Source organism: Leptonotus elevatus, chromosome 7, assembly GCF_054856555.1.
Source record: "Leptonotus elevatus isolate MCC_2025b chromosome 7, RoL_Lele_1.0, whole genome shotgun sequence".
Lineage (NCBI taxonomy): Eukaryota > Metazoa > Chordata > Actinopteri > Syngnathiformes > Syngnathidae > Leptonotus > Leptonotus elevatus.
The window spans coordinates 14,722,050-14,729,255 of NC_141245.1; positions in this window are offsets into that span (position 1 = coordinate 14,722,050).

The window sequence follows — 7,206 nt, forward strand, 5'->3', positions numbered from 1 at the left end:
CCAATCTGAAATATCTCTTCACACAGCCCTCAATAATTTTAAGAGGACTTAATCATAACGAATGCAGTGAGGGAGGAATGTATTTTTTTTTTCTTGAGCGAGAACTGTGCTTGAATAACTGTTTTTGACCTTGGTCAGGTCTCCCTTGTAAAATAGATTTTTTTAAGATCAATATGGCACTTATCGACGAACAATGGCAATATTAATTATATGACAACAAAACAGTTGCTATGCAGTTTTTGTGCAACTTGCTTCAAAATGAATCACTATTTCTGTCAAGCAAATTAAATGCTCATTACTCTGCTCAATGCAACTTATGACGTCTTCTACTGAGAGAGAAAGTTAATTAATAATTGTGTGACATTTGTCATTTATTTATTTATTTTGCTTCCCCGTTGTCATATTGTTGTTATTCACCCTGTGGTGCAATTCCATGTTGTGCCGTACAAAGTCATTTTGAAATAATGACCAGAGGCTGAAGAGCTCTCCTGCCAGCACTGCTATTTTTACACAGTGTGAGCATTAGTTTATTGCATTGTTTTCTCTACCTGCTGTTTTCAGCTGTAATTTGTTGGACCTACTGAATGGGGACACTTACGCTTAATCATTTTTTCACTGAGTATTCAAGACAAGCAATATCAAACATAATCAAATCAGTGTGCTTCAGAAAGGATCGGTAAATGTCTGAAGAACTTATTATTCAGTCATGGAGGTTGATGGATTTTTACTTTTGAGTTTTAATTATTTTGTGCCATGCATGTTAAGGGCAGCAGAGGTTAAATTAGAGTAATTTATCCACAGTAGTACAAAGAGAAAATTAATATCCTCCGTGACAATTGCCCAGTCTGACCTTGAGCATTTTCTCGTGGGAAACGTGCTGGACTGGTTTTCCAATCAAGGAATGTTGCGAAAATAATAACCAATAATTAATTTAAAATCACAATATCAAAATATCGTATTTTCCACAGAATTTATCCTCACTGGCTAAATTGTTGGTACCCTGTGAATAAAAACGCCACATTGGTCACACAGAGACTGACAAAAGTACAAATATAACATTGAATGTTTGTGATTTTAGTACATGCTCTACGCCTCTCTGGGCATTGTGGCTGATGTGCCTCGCAATTTGGTGACAAAAAAGTAGACTCGATTTTAGACTTGCAAAAAGTAGGTCTAAATGGTGGTGTAACACAATTTGGGTGGATTTGATTGAGGCACATGCAGGCAGGTTACATAAGATGGATGGATGGATGGTGCAATGAAATCTCAAGACACATCCTGGAGCAAAATCTACAACCCAACTTATGGGTCCTCCAGCAGGATAAAGACCCAAAACTCATGGCTAAAACAACTAAGAGTGGCAAAAACCAAAACAACAGACTATTCTGACTATTCTAAATCCTATTGACCAACTGTGGATGGAAGAGCTGAAACCTGCAGTGTGGAGAGGGCACCCTTGAAATATGATAATTTAGCCAGCTCCGGAGCTCCGCCCCTTCCGCTCCATGCGTGTTTGCTGTGGTGTTTAATTGCAGGTTTGGATGCAGGCATGTTGGAGCCAGACTGCAGCTATGCCATCCGGGTTGAGCAGCGTTACAGATGAGATTTCTAACATCTTACGGCCATTTTTAAAAATGTGTGACCCCATGCATGATGACAACATCAGTCTTTTTATTTATTTATTTATTTTTACCTCACAATTCAATGAATCACACCCTTTGGTGTTTGCACACTAATTGCCAGGCTAGGCACGACGGATGTGTCATAAATCTGGATGGGAGAATATGCATCACTGTATGTGCAATCCTCTGTAGATAAAAAAAAAAAAAAGTATATCCACTCCATTCTATTGCCGCACGATGTCTTATGGTTTTTCTTAGAGAATATGGTTGTTTGGCTGGATGGATGCATTCATACAGTCGTTGTCATGCAATTATCCTCATTATTATGATGAGAATAGCAAATACCGGTAATTGTAGGGAAACGATATCCAAGCCATAAATCAATCAAAATAACCAAATGAAACTAAAGTAGGGCGTGAGTAAAGTGCAGTGATGACTGAACACGCGCTCTTGCATAGGGAGAAATTGTATAAACATCTATTATTCTGCTGGTATGTAAATTGAGGATTATGAAGGAGGGATGGGTGAGTAATCTATACCATATATTGGTATCAGGCTGATACCCGCCTTATTTTAAGGTATCGCGTAATTGTGGAGGTTGCTGATACCGACCACCAATAAAAAAAAGAAAAGAAGAAGAAAAATAAATTTTTAAAAAACTATTCTGACAGTCCTCCTCAGCAGTAGTTGGCGCTATACTGAGGCAGTTTGTGAATCATCATCTGAGTCGAAAGAAAGTTCTTTGTTCACATTTGTGTGTCCTTGTGTTAAATTAGATTTTAAGTAGGTACTCGGTGAGCACTCACAGAGTGAATAATTGTACTGGTATTGGTCTGGAAAAAAAAAGTGGTATCAAACATCCCTATTGTGAAGATTAGCACTAAAGATCACCTAATCAAGATGGATGGATGAATGACTATAAAGTCAATATTTTCTTTGTCAGTAAATGTTTCAACACAATACATGTTGCGTATTATAATTCATAATTCTATCAATACATAGCATTATCTCGATCAGATTCCTATCCGGTTTTGGCATGGGAGAGAGGAAGAACAGTGCTGGCAGTAGGTGAAGCTCCACCTCCTTTCTTGCACGTAACAGCTGCTGAGTGTCTTAAAGGGAGGCGCTAATTCAAGAGATTCATCACATGACGGATGTTGCATTAAGGGGACCTACGAGGGACTGGACATCGGCCATAAATCTCGCTTCACGCATGGTGCCACAAACATATCTGCATCTGTCACTGCAGCTCATGAAATTAGCTGCAAAATTTGATGGACTGACCCAGAGCCCGTTCCACTGATCACTGGAGGAGCCCGTGGCTATTTTCCAATCCGATTCCTCCTATCTCATTGGGGCTTGCTTTCTGAGGTGAAGTGATTGTATTGAAATGCACCGTCACGTTAGTTCAATGTTGTCCGGAGGAACATGATAAATAAATCAACACATTTGGAGGTGACACTGAACGATTGCAATGTTTCTTTTATCGTTGCACTGTCAAAGGTGTTGCTTTGACGCTACTGTAATAAGAGAAGGTCGGAATGTGTCAGTGTCAGTAAACGCAGCACACAATCACGTTGATGCGTTGTCATCCAAATGATGTGTGGTATTATTCATTTAAGATGGAGGGTCTTCCATTTTTTTTTTAATCTATCCGCTGTAGTGTAAAGGAGTTACTTAAGTTAATTGAAGAGTCACAAGGCCGAGAGACATTCATTATCTCATTAAATCTCAGCCTGCTTTACCTCCAGCTATCCGCATGGCAACAGACTATTGAGGGTGAGGATTGGCTGATCAACCGTCTTCGCAACAGTGAGACGAGAAGTCGTGGTCGTCTTGGATGGATTTCAAATGAAACAAGATGTGCTTTAAAGGGGAAGTCACCAAGAAAAAAAAACAGTTTGACAATAATATGTTTTATGCGGCCTCACTAGTCTAAATGTGTTGTATGACAAATGCCAGCTGTGGTATTTCAACTTCAATACATTGAACTAATAGAACTATGTTATTCTGTTTAATACTGCGTTAGTGGAATATGAGTTAAGCAGCCGTATTTATTCATCTCAGCGAGCAGCCATTTTGCAATGCTGCTCAGGTAACAACCAATCACAGTGCAGCTTCGGAAAACAGCAAAACACAACAAAAATAAATGAAAAGTAGCTCAATCAAATTATAAAAAGAGCGTAGAGTGAAATTGATTTTTAAAATGTCTGAAGGACCTTAACTCTTTGACTGCCAGACGTTTTCAGAAAAGGGATGCTGTCAGTGCCAGCCGATTTAAGCATTTTGACTGATCTTTCAAGGTCCACAGAAAATGTTCTGTTTGGACTATGGAAACACACATACTACCAAATGAAAGATGAACTTTCATCTTTCATTAGAAAAAAAAAGTTTGTTTCTACCTTATTCCGTTCTATAGTAATCAACAATAGAAAATGGTTTGTTTCATCCGAATGCGCTTGTTTTGGACCAAAATACGGAGTGTGCAACTGTGGTGCTATTTACAATTATGTGGATGTTTCAACGACAGTTTTTCTTTTTGTGAAACACTCCCCTGCGTGCAAGGAGACGCAACATGATTTGCACAACAGATTACTTTCACTGCGATTGCCTCTTCGTGTGCAGAAGCTACACTTTCTTGCAGGCCGTTTTTTCCGGGGAATAGCAAGTATATACTGCAGTGTGTGCCATAAAGTCTAATATCAGGATCATGTTACGGTTACGTTACGGTGGTGTTACGTCTGGCTTCCTCATGTCCTTCAGTTGCTGTACCGGGTGGTAAGAGATGTTCTGATCCACCTTATCCACTCCATTCATGGTGGCATCGTAGTCCAGAACCAGTGTCTTCTCCGTGATCAGACTGTACCCGCTCCTCCGATGAATATGCATTGGACTCGGGGTACTCTTCATTGTCCGACCGAATGTCCGCTTGTGCAGCTCCGGCGTTAGCAGCGCTAGCCGGTGAGGCTTTATGACGTAAGAATAAAGGCCGCATCCAACTGTGGCGTCCAACTGTGGTGTCAACCTCGGGATTCACCTTCATCATCATCATCAATGTGCATTGGTCGATGCTTTTCGACAACTCTCCATCGCCCGATCGAATCTCCGCTTGTGCAGAAGTACCCGGTCGGTTGTGCTGCGCGTTTTCCGGCGTTAGCAGCGCTAGCCGGTGAGGCTTACTACGTGATCATAACGGTCGCGTCAAGGCTTCCAACTTTGGCGTCAAGCTCGGAGTCATCATCATCGTCGACATCAATGCACTTTTTAGTATCGATCGATGCTTTCCGTCTTTGAAAAAAATGCTCAAGCGTGAGCTGCTTGCAACCGGTTGCATCATCAGCCATTGTCTCCTCAACACTCTAGCTCCGCCTCACGTCTTCTACTGACGCCCACGGTGGGCGGCCCACCCAACCTTGTGCAAAGAGAGTCATCGCTGCCATCTAGGGGCCAAAACGAGTCATTATACTAACTAGATCTGCTTGATACTTTCAGCACAGCTGCCCAAGGCTTTCCTCCACCCGTTTCCAAAAAAAACCAAAAAAAACATAGTGAACGTCTTTTAACGTCCTCGGCGCCCCTCCGTAGGTTTTTACTAAACGTTTTATAACGTTTATGGCAGTCAAAGAGTTAAAAGGGAAGTCAACCCAATTATATTTTGACAATGTGTTCTATGCAATCCTACTAGTCTAAATATGGTTAATAATGTGTCAGCTCAGGGGGCGGCCATTTTGCCTCTTACTGTCGACTGAAGATGACATCAATGCTGCTCAGGTCTCAGGTAACAACCAATCACAGCACAGCTTCAGAAAACAGGTGAGCTGTGATTGGTCGTTGCCTGAGCCCTGAACAACTGTGATGTCATTTTCACTCAACAGCAAGTGGCAAAATGGCCGGTCCTGATATTGCTTCATAACTCATATACGACAAATGTAATATTAATCAAAATGTCATGTTTCGACTAGTGAGGTCACATATAACATATTATTGTCAAGAAATGTTTAAGGTTGAACAGTATAGAGATGACAAGAATTGTAAGAGGCCAAAAGTAAAAATGAACAATAATAAATCAAACTTTCACTATTTTAATAGCTGGTTCCAAATTCCTTGCATTCAATTTTTAAAGTCTGGATGGATTAAGTTTCATTGTGCCAAGAGGAATGTCTTAAGTTTAAACATATGGTAATTTAGTACAAAGTAGCAGTTATTTGTTTGTTTTCAGAAAAAAAAGTCCTCAGTTTTGATTTTGACTATTGAGGCATCAAAGTTATGTCGGTCCATCTTTTTTTTTTTTTCTGTGATTTGTTGTTGAAATTTGAAAATGCTTTAAAAAAAAAACAGACTTTCAAAAAAAAATAAAGAAAGAAATGACAAAATGAACACGTCATCTAAAAAACTCTTAAAAATCGAAGGAAAAAAAACGGACGGACGTGGGACTTCTTGACTGTGAAGTAGACGAACTAACCATCAAGGTCCTGGTCATGCAATTGAAACTAATAACTGTAATTTGAAGTGACAAATGCATACATCAAGACATGTTCATATTGTCACTGGCACCACAGAGCAGCTCCATGGGGTCTTTGACATCTCTTTTCCTTCCCCCCCAAACACGTTTCAGCAAGCAAATTCCCACTCGGATTACTTGTCATCGTCTACAACAGCATATGTACAAATGTCTGTTTCGCAGATGCTCGGCAGAAAGACGACAGGTTTGACAACTCTGTCAATTAGCAGGTGGAGTGACAGAAGGGATGCTCGAGTCTAAGAAGTAAGGATTAAAAGAGACACGCAAGGAAAATGAAGAAATCATTTGACGGAATTAGACATATGCGCCAGTGAGTGCTGCTGCGTTCTTAATGGGATATGTTGACATTTTGAAATGTGCTGGACTAGTAATGTAGTTTGTGACAGGGTAAGCGACAGCTGCAGGTTTATCACTTTTAATATTCATGGAAAGTGAGACAAAATAATCTGCTTCCACGCAAAAAAAAAAGGCTTTATTTTTCACTTTGGGGTGAAAAAAAAACACGTAAAAAATTGTACAAAAACACTCACTGCATGTGATGTCTGCATGTATTATGTGGCTTCGGACTTCATCGAAAGCAGAGATTGGCACATGCTTGTGCTCTATCTAGGGAGAGTAGAATATATCTGGTGTTAACTGATTAGGATCACACAGCAATAATAACTAAGGTGGTGTAATAAACTTTCCGTTTTAAGCCTGGTTTAGTCTTCTGATCTTGCAGCTTCCAGTAGGGCAGACACACAAATACCAATCAAAAACAAAATGTAAAACAAACAAACAAACAAAATATCTACTACAATGTTACCATATGGACATGTTTTTTGGGAACATTTATATCGGCAATCAAAGTATATATTTTTTTACATAAATGTTATTTTCTTTATTTTTATACTTTTCAGTATACCAATATATCCAGTGTAGCAAGGAATAAGATCTGGCATGCTGTATATAGGCCTATATATATATATTATTTTTTTTTAAAAGCCTTTTACCAATTCACAATTCCAAACATCCGTGCATTTGATATTTCCGCAATGCAAATGCTTACTTTACGAGGTGAAA